Source organism: Carettochelys insculpta, chromosome 6 (assembly GCF_033958435.1).
Source record: "Carettochelys insculpta isolate YL-2023 chromosome 6, ASM3395843v1, whole genome shotgun sequence".
NCBI classification, from domain to species: domain Eukaryota; kingdom Metazoa; phylum Chordata; order Testudines; family Carettochelyidae; genus Carettochelys; species Carettochelys insculpta.
In genome coordinates, this window is record NC_134142.1 from 16,296,928 (window position 1) to 16,317,439 (window position 20,512).

Here is a 20,512-nt window from a genome sequence, read left to right on the forward strand (position 1 = left end):
ATCTTGGGTAGCAGGTAGAATAAACCTGGTTTGGGTTCAAGAGGTGTGTCTGTGTAAATCTGTTCCTGTGTTTTTATAGGAAAAGTCTTGAGCAGATGCTGTAGTGTCTTTGTGTATTCCTCAGTGGGATCCTCGGACCGAGGCCTGTAGATTGTGGTATTGGAGAGTTGCCTGGCAGCCTCCTTTTGGTAGTCTGTCCTATTCATGATGACAACAGCGCCTCCCTTGTCAGCCTCTTGGATGACAATGTCAGAGTTGTTTCTGAGGCTGTTGATGGCGTTGCATTCTGCTTGGGCTGAATTTATGGGGTAAGCGATGCCGCTTTTCCCAATTTCTGCCTGTGCACACGGTGGAAGCATTCTATGTATAGGTCCAGTTTGTCATTTCAAAAGTTCATAGCAATTTTGTGTAAGGAAGGACTGAATGAAAATTCCAGGAGGGGGTCCAGTAAAATTAATTGGAAAATTAGAATTCTAGGGAAATGTTTATTTGTACCTGACTGGCCAGAAGCACATGTGAAATACCTACTTTTCAAATAGTTATGTCAATCCTCATGAACGTACAATTCCTAATTGAAGCATATGCTTAGTTCAGCTATCTTTCCACTTATTCTTCTCTGAGGTTCAGTGTTAATAAATAGACAAGATTAAGGAGAGCTTTTCTCCTTTCTTCCTGCAACAACTGTTTATGTACTTGAAAATCGTTATCTCGTCCCCTCTCAGTCTTCTGTTTTCTAGATTAAACAAACTTTTTTTTTTTTTTAAATCTTGCCGCATAGGTCATGTTTTCTAAATCTTTAATCATTTTTGTTGCTCTTCTCTGGACTTTCTCCAATTTGTCCACATCTTTGCTGAAATGTGGTACTCAGAACTGGATACAATACTGCAGATGAGTCCTAACAGTGCAGAATAGAGTGAAGAATTACTTCTCATATCTTGCTTATGACTCTTAGGCTAAAGCTTGTTTTTAGGTAATGGCTTGTTCTTAGCTAATTTGGCAACAGCTATGCAGCTGTCAAAGTGGCACTTCCCATGACTACAGGGACCTTCAATACTCTAAGCTAGTAAGTTCATAGCTCAAAGGCTGCAGCAGATAAGATGCCTTCTCATTAAGAAAACTGTATTAAATATCTAGAATACAGTTGTGGCTATAAAACTGATTATCTGTGGTTAACTGTCTCACAGTTGTGTCTCACCTTTAATTGTTTGCACTGTGTCCATCTAGTAATAACTAGCATTTATAGCACTTTCTATCTAATGAGGTGCATTAACTAAAGTAGATTGTAAACACCCTGGGCTGGGACCTGTCTTTGTGCTTTACGGAGTGCTGTGTATCATTGCGGCACCTTATAATTTATAATAATGAAGGACCTGATCCCACTCTCATATCAGTCAATGGAAAAAGTCCCACTGACTTCAGTAACAGGATCAATGATGGAACTCTAATAGTTCAATGTAGCATGGCCTTAGTAGGCACACTAAATTGAACCCTGGAGGAGTGACCACTACCACGCTGATCTTCCGGTAAATGTAGCTGTACCCTCTGTGCACACTACAGCTCCCACTACTGCTGCCAGGGATGGAGCTGTACTGGTGAGTTATAGATATAATGTTTATAAGAGTAGGCAAGGCTGGTTTAGAGTAGTCCACATCACACGATAGATAAGATAAGGGAGCAAATGTTGTTCCTGAGCATGGCTATACTGCAGTTTGGTACTCTCCACATGACAAATATCAAGCTCAGTGTAATATGTAAGGGATGGTACTGTGTTTATTGAAAAGACGATGACCTGGATGCTTTAAAACAAAAATAGCAATCTGATAAATGATCATTTTGATATATTTGGAGATGTCATTTAAAATCCTAGAATAGTATGATTAAAAGCAGCTCATTATTGAAGAATTTATATATTTGTATGCATAGATGTGGGATGCGGGGGTGCTGCAGCACTCAGTTTTTGCACCTGGAGTCCCAATCACCAGGCCTGTTGCTCCCCAGGGGCTCCACTTCCTGTCTGGTATGCCGCTCAAATGTCAGCCATGAGGATCTCTATCATCATCCCTGCACATGGGGGATCGGCTCAGTTGAAAGGCCTACATGAAGAGGTGGTGCAGCCAGCCTGGGGTCAAACTCAACTGCTAGACTTGGGGTCTTCACTGCTGGCTCCAGAGTAACAGCTACTGACTCTGCATGCTGGGTCCTGGGTGCTGGCCCCAGCTCTAGGGAGCAGTGAGGGTCTCAGACAGAGCTAAAGGGGTGAGCAGTTCAGCACCCCCACTCCAAGAATTCTTCCAGCACCATGGTTTGTATGTGTCTATGTGAAAGCCAGCCCCACCCCAGCCCAAGAACATAGACAGTTCTGCGTCTCCTTCTGTGCAGAAGGATCCAAGATGCAGCAGTCCCTTAGATTACATTTCCAACCCTCTTTAGCCAATGACAGACCCAAAAGCTCTCCGCTGTCTCTGCTTTTTCCAGGGTCATGCCAGCCCAGATCCCTAATTGTGTGATTTCTCTTCCTTCACCAGCCCACTTCTCCCTACTAACCCAAAACAGTACTCAGCCAAAATCTCCCAGACAGATTCATACAGTTTAGGTGTACAGTTATACTAATTGAAGAACGCATTCCTACCTATCAGCCTCAATGTGGTTTTAATTTAACCCACCCCTCTTTTAACAAAGAACTGGATTGGACAAAAACTGTGTTTATCTGTCTGTACAAAAGATCTGGATGTAATGAGTCATCAAGCTAGACTGTACAGCATTTTGGGGCAGGGACCTGGTTTTCATCCCTGTCTGCAAAGTGTCAAGCTCAGCAATGCCACTATGCAAATAATAGTTATCCATGAATGGAGATGTTGTCAGAGTGAATTATATTAGGTGTTTACCAAGGCAGGGCTGTCAAGTTACAACTGGCCATACTGGCACACCCACAAGCTGTAACATTCTTTGGCTAAAGCACCACTCAAAAAGGTGTGGAATTCACTTCAGTCTTAAAATACAAGAAAGACAATGAAGGGGCCAAATCTAGCAGACAAAAACTATTGAAGCCAAAAGGCTGCTAGATTTGGCCTTGAGAAATAGCTTCAAATATGATCATACAGTAAACTCTCATATCTGGCAGTCCCAGGACCATGGAGGGTGCCAGATATTCAAATATTCTGGATAATAGAGAGGTATACCTAGCAATGCACAACACTAAAGAAAAACAAGATTAGATATTAACAAACAAACAAAAATGCATGCAGAGTACTTATTTACCAACAATAGTATTGTATGCTGTAAACTTATACAGTATTTGCTGTATTTATTTCCATTTATTCTCACTATACTGTACTTATGGAAAACACACCTAAAATTTACTTATGGTTAAAATGGTGGTTATTTGAAAGTTCTGGGTAATAGAATGCCAGATATGAAAGAGTTGACTGTATTATCCTACCTCTATTTCTTTAAACCAATCAGGGACTGATCTGTTTTACCACATTACTTTAAAAGAAACCAGGATTGGGTTGATCCTTAATACCAAATACCTACCTCTCGGACAATGTGGAGAAGACCTACTGAGACTGAAGGACATCAACTGGGTTACTCCTGGAGTCAGCAAGAAGTTTTGTCCTGAGACGGAGTGGAAGAGACTTTTAGATGAGTTATGCTCCGTTTGGAGTACAAGGATTTAAGTCAGGTAAATCAGTATGTATAATCCCATCATATAATCTAAAACTACTACTATTTTATGTATTTCTTAGACAGGCACCCCGGTACCACTGGATCCTCAAAATTTCTCATAATAAACAAAATAGCTATAATCAATAAGTATGATTTTATTTGTGTACCTGATTCATAACAAAATATTCTGATCCAAGTATAACTGTTTTCTAGCAGTATTTTACAACCACTACCTTATTCCCAAGGTATTTAATATTGTGTAGATACATAATTTGTTATTCATGCCATGCTCTGCCCAAAATAAACTAAATCAGATTAATAACTAGTATGGTTTATGCTGTACTGAGTGATTGGATGGTCATGCTGCCACTGCTTGCAACCCAGCTGAAGCAGAAGAGCTTCTTGCAGGGCTAGAGAGTGGGAAAACCGTATATTTTGGGCAGATCCAGTGATGTTCAAAAATATTTGGCACTTCCATAGCACCATTTATGCAAGCATCGTAAGTTTAACAGTAAGTTCAGTGTCCTAAGACTCCTGTACACAGATGTCAACCCTCCCATTTGAAGGGATGGAGTAAAAGGAATAGCAGAGATTGCATCTTTTCCCACCATCACATTGCAGGGGAATGGATGGGACAAGAAACAACTCCTTTGTCCTAGTCCCCAGTTCTCTGTACTCTCACTCTCCCTAGGATAACAAGCAGTCCAGTGGGTCGGTAGAGTAGGCATTTTAATAGGTCATGAGCGTCTGTGGCGAAGATCTCCTTCTTCAGTGGGTTTTACCCACAAAAAGCTCATGCCCTAATAAAATGGCTGGTCTCAAAGGAGCCGCGGAACTGCTTGTTGTTTTTGAAGTTACAGACTATCAGGAACAACTCTCCAAGACTTTTCCCCACAGGATGCCAGGCCCCAGTGCGAGTGACGCTGATGGGGGCTGAAGGGGTGTAAGTCTGAGAGGTCCTGCCAGTAGCGAGAGCGATCTGCCCAAAGTCACAGAGCTCCCCAGAGGCAGGGTGAGAACAGAACCCGGGATTCCCAGCTCCCATTGCCGGCTGCAGCTCCCGGCCGCCCGAAGAGAGCCAGATCGCTCAGGGGCCGCCTTTCCCCAGAGGCCCCGTTGGCAGGTGCCGGGCGGGGGGAGCCGGAGCAGCGTCCGGGCCCGGCCACGTGCTGTTTGTTTGGCAGGTGGGCGCTGGGCTGGGCTGGGCTGGGCCGGGCCAGGCTGAGGGCGCTCCTACTTCCTGCGCTCGGGGCGGCCAGCGGCGGCGGGAGGGTCTGGCCTTGCTCCGGCCCGGGGCGTGGTTTGCGGCCGAGGAGCGGAGCAAGGGGCAGCGTCGCTGCGCCCAGCCCCTCCCGCGGCAGCTCCCCGGCGCAGGCGGCTGACCCCTGCTGCAGCCCCCGGACGGCGCGGACAGTGAGTATCTCCCAGCGCCCCCCAGAGCCGCGGCGGGCCGGGCAGCGGCTCAGCCCGCGCAGCCAGCTTGGCGGGCGGCCCCAGCCCCCGCCGGGGGAAACAGAGGGCGCGCTCGCCTGGGCGGGAACGGAGCCGCGCAGCCCTTTGTGTGGGGCACAAACGCCTGCAAAGCCCCGAGCCCTCCTGGCGCCGGCCCGTCGGCAACACCGCCCCAAGGCCGCCTGCCAGCCCTGACCCTGCGCCCCCGGGTGGGCCGCCGCGCTCCGCGGTCATTACGCGGGCTCTGGGCGCCCTACCTGGCGGCCTTTGTTGGCGCACGCTTGTCTTTGTGCCTTGAGTGCCAGCAACCGAGCGGGAGCCGTGTCAGCCCCGTATCCCCACACACCAACCTCACCGTCCTGCAGAGCTCACAGACCAGCAGCGTGATTTGTTAGGTGGGGCAGACCCACTTCTTCGGAGCTGGAGAGAGCGCCGCCCTGCCTCTTGGAAGCAGCCGCCGTTCAGGGGCAACCAGGCGCCTTAGCTAATCGAGCAGCTGTCCCAGCAGATACCGCAAACGGTTTCAGTTTCCCCCGTTTTTTGTTTATATCCTGGGGGGGGGGGCAACAACAACAACAAAGGAAAACCAGACCTATCAGGTGCGCACAGACAGAGCTATTTACTCAACCTTTGCAAGATAAGTTAAATTATGGGAGCTGGGAGATGTAGAGGGGAAAATACCCAGGCAGCCTTGAGACAGATTCCCTTAGTTTCACTTTTTTTTGAATTGCCTGATTTGTCATTGAGCCAAACAAATGTCCCTTTGAAATAAATGTTTTCCAGCCTTGAAATACTAAGTTTCTTAGCATTAGTTTGAGTGTTGTAGAGGTGTCCTGGTGCTGGAAGACATGTAGTGGCGGAAGAGATATTCCACAAACCATACTGGAGGAGCCGCATTTCTTCCTGACACTTGATGTGCTCTTGCTTATGTAAGGGATGTTATCTTTTAAGGTTATTATGTAGTTGGCTAGGGGATTGCTGGAACCATTTTTGTAGGGGGTGAGTTGAGAGCCGGTGCATCAAACTGGAAATCCTGTATGTAATGGAAATCTCTTTAAGCCAGGGCTTGCTGCAGCACATTCCTACCTCTAGCAACTTTCCCTAGTTGTTTGCTGTGTACCTGAATCTTTATCCTGGCTAAGCTCCACTGAAGTGTATGGAAGTCTTGGCTGAGTAAGGACTACAGCGGTTAGTTGTAGAATTAACTTTATTACCAGTTATGTTGCACTGGGCAAAATGCTACATAGCAGAGGGTTGCACACTCTGTAGTTATTGGCACAGAGCAGGGGCTCCTTGCATCCTCCCATTCTGCCCCAGAAGCTGCCCGTGTAGTACTTTCGCATCCTTCTCCATTTTAGGGACTGCCTGTGAGCCTCCCAAACCTTTTTTTCATGCCCAGGGTTCTGTGCCCCCCTATTCCTCTTGCAAGGATACCAGGGTCTTCTATTCCCTCCCTCAAATATGCAAGGGCTTTATGTACCCCATATTACCTATTTCCTCCCCATGCCAAGGCTTGTGTGTCCCCCATTCTCTCTCTAGTGCTTGTTAGGGCCTCTGTGTGCCCCTTCCAATTCCTTTTTCCCCTGTGCTGAGGCTGTGTTTCTCATTCCCCCACCAACCCCCAATATAATTTTCTTCCATTTTTCTCCATTCTCCTTGTCCTGCAAGGGGCTCTGTGTACCTCCCATTTCTCTCTTATGCTCATTCACTGCCACAGTCTGTGTGCCCTCCTTCCTCCCTTTGTCCCCATGGTGGAAGCTCTATATATCCTCCATGTCCTCCTCCTATTCTATTGCCCCCATTCCCCAGTGGTCCTTGTTTTTGGGGCCCCACTTTTTCTGCAACACCAGATAAGCCAAAGAGGAATTGTTATTGAGTTGCTTACCTCAGCAAGGTTTGATTAAGCTTGTGAGGTCTTACATTCAGCTTAGTGGCATTTCTCTGTAATGTGAAAACTTTTGAAATGCTACAACTGATCAAATGTAAAAAAATCAAGGAATGTCCTAGACATTGATGAGCACAAGTGCACTGATTTTGATGAGCAAAACTGCACGGGAAAGGGGCGGGGGAAATGTGCAAAGCCCCTTATGCCTGTTTATCATACTCATCTGTAATTGTCTCTAGACTAGGCCCTTTACTTTTGGTCTATATAAAATCTTCCCCCCCGCCCCCCCAAAAAAAGTCCAGGTTTTGAAAAAGCCAATAATGTAATTTAACCAGTGCTGCTATTGTTTTTTTTTTTTTTTTTTTTTTGCGGGGGGAGAGGAGCAGGTACTTAAATGATTTCCTTGACCACTTCCACATCCCCAACCAATCCTGTGACTAGGCTGCTGAGGTGCTGGTAGGTACCAGCATTGAAAAAGGACTGGTTTTTACCAATTTCCACCCAAATTTTTGCTTTTCCTGGACTTTGGTTCCCCCTTTGTACAATTCATTATACAAATCCCTCTTCTGCACAAGTCTGTCCACTTCTCTGTAGTGGCAGAGCAGGAGGCACAGGGAGCTGAGTCCTGATAACCAAACCATCCAGCCCTTGCAGCAACAAGCCCTCAAGAAGTAGAAGAATGCACCCTGTGAGTACTAGGCCCCTGCTAGATAGAGTCCCCTCCTGACCTGAATTTGCAGTGCAGCATCAGGGCAGGGGAAGCAGGTGGCAAAGTGATGAAATGATTCAGACCGACAATGAGAACACTGGCCTAGTAGGTAGAATCCCCTGGGTTTACTCCCTCCTCCCCCCGCCCCCACCTCAGAATATTCTCTCATTATTTATTCAGAGGGAGAGAGAGTTTCCTCACATCAGTGTTTCTGATAGCAGAGTGTGCAGAACATGCTCCAGAGAGGCGGGAAACATCTCCTTAAATCCAGACTACTCCTCTGGCAGAAAGGAGGGACCTGAACTTGAATCTCTCCTATTCCAATTGAGTTCTAACCACTAGACTAAAAGTTTAAGGTGGTATCACCTTCACCCCTGTTTTGTGTGGCACAAAGCAGGCATTTAATTCATTCCTTCAACAAGACTTAGATCCCTACACCAATGTGAGGGGCAGAGTTTAGCACACATCCTTGTAGTCAGCATCTCCCATTGGTGAGCTTAGGTAGAGAGCCACCTTGCTTGCTTAAAGACCTGTTTTGAGGCTATGCATGGTCCAGGGATTTACCTGTGTAGAACAATTAGCAGGATCACTCCCTGCATTAACAGAATTGTGGATGACCCTCTTGCCCTAGTTATTTGGGGCTGTGGTTCTAAATGGGGGTACATGTACCTCAGTGCAGCTAGGTAGTTGCCTAGTTCTACAATAGACAACATAAAAGCTTTAGCAAAATCAGATTTCAGAAGTAGCCGTGTTAGTCTTTTTCTGTAAAATCAACATGGAGTCCAGTGACATTTTAAATACTAAATAATAAAATTGTTAGTCTTTAAGGTGCCACTGGCTGCCTTGTATTAGTGAAGTCAGCACAAACTGAAATTTCATACGAACCATGACTTGTTTGTTTCTCTATATCCTACAGTGAAATGCAAGTACAGTGTTTATATTCTAATTGATTTATTTTATAATTATATGGTGAAAATGAGAGAGTAATCAAGTTTTCAGTAACGGTGTGCTGTGACATTTGTATTTTTGTGCCTGATTTGGTAAGCAAGTGGTTTTCAAGTGAAGTGAAACTTGGGGATAAGCAAGACAAATCGGCATCTGGAAAGGTTGATATAGGGTGCTGAGACTATCTTACTTAAATTTCTGGATTGAAAACAAAAGCATTTACAAGTCATATTTTTGGAACAAGTTGTTAAAAGTGCTATGCGCTTCATACCTAGTTAAGAACTGAGCATGGCACTATAAGGAAAACTAAACAGAAGAAGGATTCCCCTCCTCTCCAGTAGGTTATGGTCAAAAGCCCATTGAAGTCAATGGGAGTCTTTCAGTTGACTTTGGTGGGGACTAGATCAGGCCTTGTGGGAGCTAGCTTTTTTTTTCCATTTGTGAAGTAAAGTTTCTAAGCGTAGACACAATGAACTAATTCAAGAAGCTGCAAGCTGTGCTGGATACTGATAGAATAGGATTAACATGTTTTCTTTCCCTGACAGTTGGTTTCAGATTTGTGCTTTATATGAGAGCAACAGTAGCAAAAAATACTGATATTTCTCACACTACTGTGTATAATTTTATGGACTTTATATGATTTCAAAGTCAAGTTCTCTCTTGTGTTGAGAAGCCCTAGTTTCAAAGAAAAATGGGCCCTTGTTTAGACTTTGCAGTTAGTTCATTGTAAGAATGATAAAACCCCTTTACCAGCAATGAATTCCATAAATAGTGTTTAGCTCAGCACTTGGCTCAGTTTCAAAGTATGTTGAGCTGAACAGGAACAAGGGATCTTTATTCTGGAATAAGGGTGTCTACATGTGGAATTATTCAGAAATACTTCCATGTGTAGACAAGTTCTACATACTGTTTCCACACTAGCCCGAATCTGACCAAAGAAACCATCAGGCAACATGGTTTGAAAGATCAGATGTAGAGAACAGTGGTAATTTTCTCATGATTTATTCCTGAAGTGGGGAGCTATGCTCTTACTCAGTGAATCTTATTGCATCTACATGTACTGGTCTTTCCTTCGCGTTTATGGCTCTGTTTTAGATCTTCATTCTTGATTATTGTTTTTATTTTAGAAAGACAGAAAACAATGCCTCTTCCTGCTGCTGAAGATAATGACATCAGCTTGTGAGCAGGCTAAATTAATTTTTTTTTTTTTTTTTTTTTTTTTACAGAAGTAGCATGGCAAAAGTGCTTTCTTTTGCATGACGCATGCCTGCCTGTGTACTGATTACAGTAACTGAGCAAATTTCCAATCGTTTTGGATAACATGTATCAGGTTACAAATAACAAGCAGTCATGTCACCCCCTAGAGATTATTAGGTCCTGAGCTTTCGTGGGTAAGACCCACTTCTTCAGATGATTGGCATAAGTAGTGGGTCTTACCCATGAGAGCTGATGATCAGATAAATTCGTTAGTCTCTTAAGCTATGTCTAGATTGCCAAGAACTGTTGGCAAAAGATATGCAAATTGCACAATGTATTTGCAAATCTTCTGCCGACAGTTCTGTCGGGAGAGGCTTTCCCAACATTTGGCCTGTCCACATGGGGCCACATATCTGGAAAACCACCGCTACTGAGACATCTGTCCTTCCTCGTGGAATGAGGATGAGTGGGAAGTCAGCAGACTGCTGCCTGAAATGGCAGACCTCTGTTGGGAGACCTCCAGGCCCCGGACAGAAGCCTGCAGTTTAGACATAGTCTAAGGTTCTTCAGGACTGCTTGTCATTTGTGAAACTACAAAGCGACATGGTTACCCTCTGAGACCATGTATAAGGTTGTTGTAATTTTCTGTTTAAAGCATGCCAATGAGCTTTCGTTGCTTGCCTTTTGTATAGTCTTTCTTAAGGGGAGGGTTGTCATTTCAGAAAAATTCTAGGGGGAGCAAAGTTGTTTCAGCATATGAACATTATATGGAATTATTTTATATCCAGCAAAATTTGTGGGTGGAGGGAGATGTAGGGGCAGTAAGTTGGAGGGTAGAAGACGTAATGGAACATATAGACCAGTGAAAACTCTGGGTGGAGAGGATAAACCCAAGTCTGGGGGTCAGAGGTGACTGCTGAATTGCCTCCTAGTAAATTATGCCCCTATTTATGGGGATTTTTGGTGTGGAGAGAAAGTGTCGTCTCAACTATGAACTTTTAGAAACATTAGAAATTTACATGGCAACTACAGGACCTTGAAAATGTGCTTGCTCAGGTAATCAGTCCAATTAGTGGGACTAGTGTTTTTTAATCTTGCTGTCATCTATCTGTAAATACCAATGTGATCTGAAGTGCCAATTACTTATGTGCAAAAAGATTGCTAGTAGGCTAATAGAGAATGAGATTATCTGGATTTAAAATGTTACGGCTGTGTTTCAGTCTTGATTTATGCCTGGGGCACAGGTGCTCCTGGCTTGTGTATGTTAAAACCAGACTGTGGAAGTTAAATTCCATCAGCAGGAGAGTTACTGTAGAGCCACAATGTTCTAGCCGGAGGAACAGGGAACTGTATGTTAGGCCACGTCTACACTAGACCTGAAAGTCCATTTCAGATACACAATTCTAGCTACAGCAATTGTGTAGCTAGAATCAACCTATCAGAAATTGACTTACGTGACTGTCTTCACTAAGGCAGGTCACTGAGGCTATTACTCTTGTTGACCTCCCTTACTCCTGGTGAGAGGAGAAGTACAGGAGTCAGCTGCTGACCCCAGGCAGACTGATTTCATGTGTCTTTACCCAATGCACAAAATCGAACTCCAGAAGATAGACCCAATCTTTGTGGAAGTGTAGATGAGTCTTCAGAGAAGCACAGCTGCTGTTACACTTAAGTATAGTATGTGTTCCCCTAAAAGCATGCTATAGTTGATGGGGCTTCAGGCTTTCTGCTTTCTATGAATTTTCCCTCCTCCCCTTTTGGGGTGGTTTGTGCCCTGGGTATGCAAGCAACTAGTAGTCGCTGTGCTCAGACGAACATAAGGACCATTGTCATGCTAGCTTCTGTTATGGAGAGTGAGGGAGTAGAGGACTCTCATTGTCTTGGGCAGTTGTTGTCCAACTTTTGTACTGGTCATCCCTTTCACATAGCAAGCCTCTGAATGCAACACCCCCCGCCCATAAAAAAGCGTTTTTAATTTATATGTTTAACACTGTTATGCATGCTGGAGGCAGAGCGGAGTCAAGGCTGACAGCTCACAGCCCCCCATCTCCTGAGGGGTTGCAACCCCTTGTTTGAGAACTCCCAGTCCTGGGAGTTTTATCTGAGGCTAGATTGTGGTCTTGAGCTTGTAAAGTGAAAAAGATGCTTCTGAAGATAGTCCACTGTCTCAGAAACCACTGCCTGTGTCACATAATCACTATGGCCAGTAAGATCCACTTGAACTGACTTCTGGTCCAAATTCTTGATAGAGTTCTTTGAGTCACAGTGCCGCTTTCATGCTTAGTGGAGCACTGTGAACATGATTTACAGGGGGAATATTACAGACAGCATCAAACATTTTATCTCATGTTTCTTAGTCTGACTATAGTTTTCAATATGGTCCACTGTCCTGCCCTCTGGAAATTGTTTGTTAAATTTGAAAGTCCAAGCACTTTTATTAAAATCATTTAGCTAGTCTGTGAAGAGATGGCTGGAAGAGTCGGTGGCTTAACAGTGATCTTTTAGATCCATTTCCAGTCATTAATCTGGTAAAGCAAGGATGTGTCCTTACTCTTAGCCTTTTTGGTCTATTATGTGCTGTGATGGTGGTGGAAACCCTCCATCACCCTGAAATAACATCTTTATACATATTTGCACTGGCAGGCTTTGTAATCTCTTTCATCCATGTTGAATAGTAACAGAGAGATACCCGTGCTAGTCTATATACTATCAAAACAAAAATGCAGTCCAGTAGCACTTTAAAGACTAACAAAATAATTTATTAGGTGATGAGCTTTTGTGGGACAGACCCACTTCTTCAAATCATAGCCATACCAGAACAGACTCAATATTTAAGGCACAGAGAACCAAAAATAGTAATCAATATTGACAAATCAGAAAAAAAAAAGATCAAGGTGAGCAAATCAGAGAGTAGAAGGGTGCCGGGGGGAGAGTCAAGAATTAGATAAAGCCAAGTATGCATAAGAGCTCCTATATTGACCTAGAAAATTCCCATGACACGTATTAATGTGTCAAACCACATATTAATGTGTCAAATTTGAATATTCAAGAGAGTTCAGCAGCCACTCTTTCCAAACTGCTGTGAAAATTCCTCTTCAGTAAGATGCAGACTTTCAGGTCATTAACAGAATGGTCCACTCCATTAAAGTGCTGACTGACAGGTTTGTGTAATCAGGAGTGTTTTTATGTCTGTTTTATGCCCATTAATTCTTTGTCTAAGAGAGTTTGAAGTCTGTCCAATATACAAAGCATGTGGGCATTGTTGGCACATGATGGCATATATGATGTTAGTTGAAGAGTGTGAGAATGTGCCCGTGATTCTGTGAATAACCTGCTATGGGCACCCACATGGCCCCACAATATGCTAATACATTTATGGCTGACCTGGAACAACGATTCCTCAGCTCTCGTCCCCTGTAATCCCTCCTCTACTTACGATACATTGATGGTATCTTTATGATTTGGACCCATGGCACAGAGACTATAGAAGAATTCCACAGAGACTTTAACAATCTGGACCCCACCATCAACTTATGCCTCGAATACTCTATGCAAGAGAGACATTTCCTGGACACTACAGTACAAATCAAGGGTGGCCTGATCGGTACCACGCTGCTGGAAACCCACTGATCGCTATACTTACCTACACGCTTCAAGCTTCCGTCCCGTGTGCACAACTTGATCCATTGTTTACAGTCAAGCCCTTAGGTACAATCACATTTGCTCTGATCCTCTTGACAGAGACTAAAAACTACAAGATCTTTACCAAATATTCATAAACCTGAATTACCCACCAGGAGAAATAAAAAAACAAATCGACAGGGCCAGACGAATACCCAGAGACCAGCTACTTCAAGATAGGCCCAAAAAATCCAAGAACAGAACACCACCGGTCATTATCTACAGCCCCCAACTCAAACCATTGCAACGCATTATTAAAGATCCTATCCTTATTCAGGATGTCATGCTACAGAAGGCCCTGTGACAGGCCTGTTCTTTCCTGTAGACAACCTCCCAACCTTATGAGGATTCTCACCAACAGCCACAGCCTATATAGCAGGAACACCAGTCCTGGAACTTTTCCTTGCAACAAGGCCTGTTGCCAACTTTGTCCACATGTCTATTCTGGAGATACCATCACTGGACCTAACCAGGTTATTCACAGAATCATGGACACATTCTCATGTTCCTCAACTAACATGTCTTTAAAGTGCTACTGGACTGCTTTTTTCTTTCATCCATGTGTAAATACCAACATGATTGAAATGGTGATTGAGGATCTGCCTTATACCAGTTCTTGTACTTCGGTGATTATCAAGGCTGTTCCCCAATGCACAAGATGAGGGCCCACAAGAGATCTTAAAAATACCTTGCTTCTATAGTCTTCTGCCTAAAAGCTTCCCAAGGTCACAGATTCCCTGAGCTTGGGAGGTAGCTGCCATCACCAAAGTGAGAAAACCCTTCTTTAGAACCTAGGAAGACACACTTGGGATGTTGCCCTGTGAGGTAACTCCAAGCTCTTAGCTATCCCTCAGGAGAGAGCTTGAAATCAAAGAGAGGAGAAAAAAAAATAAAATGCAATCACTGATAGCCAACCTGTCGGTCTTAGGAATGCATGCATGCGGAACCTTTTGCGTCATTGCCTTAAAAAGGTGATTTATTAACAAAACAAAAAGATATCTTTGATAATGCATACTTGGTTTCTAGGTGTTACATAGGAACTAAACAAAGGTAGAATAAAACAGAGAATTACTTCCCTAGGGTTTAATTTAAAAGTTACCGTATATGGGGGCTGGAGGGGAGTGGAGAGCATCAGCCAGTCTTAGAAGCCTCACACCAAACCCAAAATAAAAAAGTAAACTGATCATGTCTGATTAAACATTTCCTTTCCACTCATGTATCTGTTATTCCAAGATTGCTTTCGAGGCCTGGAGATTTTTGAAATCTTCCAAGTCTGGTTTCAGACTTAATCCATTTCTGTCTCTCTTCTCTGGCCACACAGACGTCTCTCTCGGCAGATAACTACTTCAATTCAAAAATCCCCCTCTCCCTTCCCATTGGCTCACCTGGCTGCTTGCCAGCACAACTCTCTATCTCTGGGTTTAACCCTTTACAGGCATTCATTCATGACAGTGGTACACTGCTGACCCAATGCTATAAGTTCGTACAAATTATGTTGCTGTGGCAGCTTGTAAATTTGGTTTTATTGCAAGTCAAATGAAAACTGTGGTTTACAAGCCAGCTCCTCAGTAGTTTTACCAAGATTCATTGGTAGCCTTTGAAGGTATCACATTCCAAGCAGTTGGTTTATTTGTCACCAAGACAAGTAATAAAGTGATAAGGATCATGAAGTGAAAGAATGAATTAAGGAAGCCAGAAATGCATATAGTCATGCGTATCATTGAATCTGTAAGCAACATGGACTCTGTCTGTGGACAGAATCGAAGTGTACAACTGTACTGTCCTCATGACATTGCCCTGTAGATATCGAACATGGACCTGTTATCAACAGCACATTAAAAAGCTGGACAGTTTCCATTTACAGCACCTATAATGATTGCTGAATCTAAAGTAGCAGTATTGGGTGTCCAAAATGGAAGTCTTGTTAAAGCGGCTTCAGTTGGTATTGAGGCTGATTTGATTTGCACCTAATGAGAGGGATGGCTCATATAATTCATATGCCTGAGAGCTGCCTAGAGAAAGAAATTCTGTGTTTACAAATTGAGTTCTGGTAACCATAAGCGTGGAGATCAAATATTGCAAAGCTGTTCTGGAGCAATATACACAGAAGACACATACCGGTGACTTGATCTTTGACAGCTGCTGACTGATAACATTGTGTGGCACCACACTGAATGGGTGGTTGTCCATGACTTTGAGAACTGTGCTGGGCTGCTGGAAGCACAGCACCAGGTTGAGCAACAATCAACACAATGAGGCAAATGGCTCTGTGGTCAGTGTGGTAATGTTGTTCTTCCTTACTTGGTCTGTGGAGCCATGTGAAGATCATTAGTACAAACTACGATTGTAGATGTTGTCCTAGAAATTGGACTGTTTATTATGTTACAGGCTAAATTGTGACCTAGGATATGCAGCCATGTTGGTGTGAAAGGAGGACGAGCTCTAATTCTGCTGCATGAACCATCTGCATCATGGGTCTCAAAACATGAAGGGAGAACAGCCTCTGGGGGCTGTAAGAGGGCAGGGGTCAAGAGTGGGTGAAGTTTTGTCTCACCTCCTCCCCTCCCAGGGTGCAGCAAACTCAGCTGAGTCAGTATGGAGGGGCAAGTAGCGGACAGACAAAAAGGACGGTACAGATCACATCTCTCCTCTACAGCAAAACGGAGCCGGGGACAGAGTTTAGATTCTTGAGAGCACTTTGGTCTCTGGCCTCCTCTGTGGGAGCATAATACCTGCTCCTTGCTACATGGAGATTGCAGTGCCTCTAGCCTTAGTTCATGGGTGTCCAACCTTTTGGCTTGCCTGGGCTGCATTGAGTGAAGAGGAATTGTCTTGGGCCGCATATAAAATATATAATATAGTTAATGTATATAAATCACATAATAATGTTAAAAGTTTACGATCTTGTGGGTCCGCATTACTAGCTGTCCAGGGCCGCCATGTGGCCCACAGGCTGTGGATTGGACACACCTGCCTTAGTTGTTCAAGGCAATTTCCTCGAATTTGTGGAATGGGTTAGGGTAAGAGCAAAATGGTTCTCAGAAGCTCTCAAATCATGCTACAAGGTCTATTTAAGGAAAGACTATTTCAAAGCCTTATAATTTTAAGGAGGCGTGGGAGGGAGAGATGAAGTTTAATGTGAGAAAAAGCACTTTCTCCAAAGCACACTGGCTGTCAGAACAGAAACAGGAGGCTGACCAATAACAAAGTGGAAAGACAAAAAAGAGGGATGTACTTTGAGCTATGTCTAATCTTGTTGGTCTGGGTGTACCTTACAGCAGACAGCCCAGGATGAAGCTGACTATGAAATATGATTTATGAGAGAGGACACCATGCACCTCCCAGCTTTGTGGCTCACAAGAGCACTGTGTAGGTGTGAGAAGAAATTACATCTACTTGCCCAATGCACAGGGCAGCTAGCATGTACAGTACACCTGGTGAAATACACCAGTCACAGGGGAAACTCTCTGTTTTCTGTAGGAAAAGACGATGGAAACAAATAGTCTTTGTGGCCAGTTTTTGAAGAATTTTATTCTTTGAATTCTAACCTGCCTTGGGAGCTTCCTGGAGGTAAGACCAGAAAAGTGCTAGATCAAAGCTAAGTGCTACAGTCTTTATAACTTCCCATCACAGTAACATGCTCTGCTCACAACCCCTTCAGGGGCCCACTCCAAGTGCCCCTGTCCATTTTCTAGATGGGCAGCTCCCATGTCTCTCATTTTATAACCTACACAGTAGACGCCTGACTTACGCAGGGGTTGTATTCTCGCAACTTCCAAGTGAGTCAAATTTCCCATGCAACTCAGAGGAGCCAGGAAACTGAGGAGGGCACCAGCCCTGGTCAGTTTCCTGGCTCCAGTGAGTGGAGGTGAACTGGGGGACCAAGTGACAGCCTAGCTCCTGGCTCCCCTCTGCTTGCAGAGCTGGGAAACTGACTACAAAGTCCTGACTCTCAGCTGCCACCACTGATAGGAGCAGGGAAACCTCTCTTGTCAGGGGCGACAGCCCGGTTGCTGCTGCCCCTGGCCTGAAGGGTTTCACTGCCCCCAAAAGGAGCAGTTTCTTCGACCCTGACAGGAGTGGCATCTTGGCTGCCATCCCTGACAGGAGCTGTTTTCCTGCTCCTGTCGGGGTGGCAGTTGTGTTAACCTGAGATGTGCTACTTGGTTGTGCGTATTTTGGGGGTTTACTGCATAACGATTAATAAAAATGACACATACAAACCATTCAAATACAATAATAAAACACCCAAATGACACTGGTACTATGTATAAACAATCTGAATTCATTTCTAAAATGGTCTGTTCCGGTGTCCTCAAATACACATTATTTCTGCTGTAGGTCAGCACTCCAACCCATGCAAAACCATGAAGCTATACCGTATTGTTTATTATATGTTATATGGTAGCATCTAAAAGGTGCAAACTGAGAACAGAGCCCCACTGCGTTAGGCAGTGTGCACAGCTGTAGTGCCTGATTCAATCTTATTCAATTTAATGTGAGTCTTTCCTCTGACTTTAATAGGTTTTGGATTATAGTAAGACAGAATCCCTGCCCTGAAGATCTTACATTCTAAATTACAGAGGCAAAGGACAGGGAAGATAGATGCAGGCAAAGGGAATTTTCTAAGGTCAGTCAGCCAATTAGTGGGAGAGCCAGAAATAGCACTCACATCTCCTAACTTCCAGGCCAGTGCCCCACCCCTAGACAACGCTACTACCCACTATTGCCCTTGTAAATCAGACACTATCAAAAAAATGATGCATGCTGGAGGACAGCCTAATGTCAGTGCTTGTTTACACCCCAGAAGAAAACTATTTTAAATCATCTAAAACAGTGATTCATTGTATTTTCACCATCACTCTCTTCTACCACAAACCACATGGGTAATATCTTGGGGTCTGTGACTGAGGTAGGACTGAATATTAAGTAGATCTTGCTCAGTTCTAATTTCAGCCAAATACAAGTGTATTCTCCCACCTCATTCATGATTAAAACGAGAACTTGACAGAAATAGACAGTAAAAATCAGGAAAATTCTTTGGGTCAGGATTTGATTCTCGAGTTTCTTTTTGCCCAAGAGTTCAGTAGTTATTCACCAAGTCTGTGTCTACATGGGCAAGAATCTTTGAAATAGCCATGCTAATGGCCATTTTGAAGATTATTAATGAGGTGCTGAATTGAATATTCGGCACCTCATCAGCATTAGGGTGCTTCTGGCCACGGCGCTTCAAAAGCGCCGCTTTCGAACGCCCGCGGCTTGGCACGGCTACATGGGGGTCCTTTTCGAAAGGACCGTGCACATTTCAAAATCCCCTTTTTCTGTTCAGCTGAGGGGAATAAGGGGATTTCAAAATGTGCGGGGTCCTTTTGAAAAGGACCCCCATGTAGCCGTGCCAAGCCACAGGCATTTAAAAGCGGTGCTTTCGGAGTGCCACGGCAAGAAGCATCCTAATGCTAATGAAAAAGGCGCTGAATATTCAATTCAGCGCCTCATTAGTAATCTTTGAAATGGCAATTAGCATGGCTATTCCGAAGATTCTTGCCTGTGTAGACACAGCTCAAGAGGTAAAATGAATGATGAGTTGAAGTCAAGTCCTTAAATGCAAGGATTAAGTAAAAATGAATGAACTATTAACTGGAAGAAAGCCACTCTTCAAAGCTAAGCATAAAACCTAGAAAGAATCAGTCCTCGTTATTTCCAGACATTGCTTCTCACTTTAATTGCCTCCTTGGGATACAGCTAACCATGCCAAAGAAGTCAGCAGACTTGTAGGTTTTGGGTGACTTTTTTTTTTTTTAAAGACTTGTGCGCTTGGTCACTTGTACCATTTGCTGCATAAATTCAAATGGGGGTGTTAGTGGTGAAATACGACAGTCACAGGGGAAGTGCTGTTTCCAGTAGGAGAAGACAATGGAAGCAAATAGTCTGTGTGGTCAAGATGCAGTGGCTAACAGTTTGAAGAAGCTGCACATCTGGCCCTGTTTTGGAGTTGTGGGAAATCAGAATTTTGTTCCTACACTACACACGTGAATAGCATTTTTGAGCAGTTGGAGAAACCAGATGCTTTTTCAGCACAGATGTTTGTGGTAAGTGCTGGACCATGGAGAGTGCTGTACTTTGAGGAACGATTGTCTTGTTAGTGGTCTGTGTTGACATTGAATGTTTTCATGGAACTCACCTGTGATCTGGTGTTACCATTTCATATAGTTACTCACACTTCAAATGTATGACGTCAGCTCACTCCCAGTCCCCTCATTCTCATCATTATGTTACTCTTTGCAGATATTTCTCAATGAAGCTAGTCCACATATCTTTTCAGTGGGAAATCAATGCAGGATTTCAAAGACATTTGGAGGCAAATCCTATTACTATTACTAAGGCCTTGTGAGGCAATGATCACGTGGCACATGATTGCATGCTGTGATAGATTGTTGCCAGAGCTTTGTTCTGCCCAGCTTCCCCAAAAACTAGTGAATTGGAAAACATGCAGAAATGTACATTATAACTTTGAAAATTCCCACACTGGAGTCAGCCTACAGTGCCACTATGCGTCATGGTTCATCCTGCCTTCTGAGTCTGAGACTCATTCATTCAAACAGTATCAGTGACACATGGAACAGTAGCTCTGATTTTACAGCATGCCTTTTGTTCTGCTTGACTGAGCTTGTTGATGAATAACTTTGTGCTTTATAACGTTGCCAATTGAGAGTCTGTGTTGGTTATGGAAAAAAACACAAGATCTAGAGGTATTTCTCCTGTTTTTGGCAACATCAAAAGAAGCCCTGACTTGGTGCTAGCAATAGAGCAGCTTGCTTTTAGAGGGATGAATTTGTGATTAAGGTGCGTCCTGAGATTCAGAAGATATGGATTCAGACTTCGGCTCATTCTGCAGACTTCTTGTGTGATCTTGAGCAAGTCATTGAATCAATCCAGGCTTCAATGTTCCACTTATAGAACAGGAACACTGATTGTCT

The 20,512-nt window shown here is 43.9% G+C and overlaps 1 protein-coding gene across 15 annotated transcripts in view; it reads left to right on the plus strand.

Moving 5' to 3' along the window:
• Positions 1-4,933: 4,933 nt before the first annotated feature.
• The window catches only part of SYNE2 (spectrin repeat containing nuclear envelope protein 2), a 300,242-nt gene continuing 284,663 nt past the window's right edge, over positions 4,934-20,512 (plus strand). For 14 of the 15 annotated variants that reach the window (XM_074996337.1, XM_074996346.1, XM_074996344.1 and 11 more), the window contains exon 1: positions 4,934-5,079. The gene's annotated coding sequence lies outside the window, so the exon portion shown is untranslated. Of the gene's footprint in view, positions 5,080-9,784; positions 9,837-20,512 lie in introns of all 15 variants that reach the window. The other variant, XM_074996338.1, reaches the window with a different exon arrangement.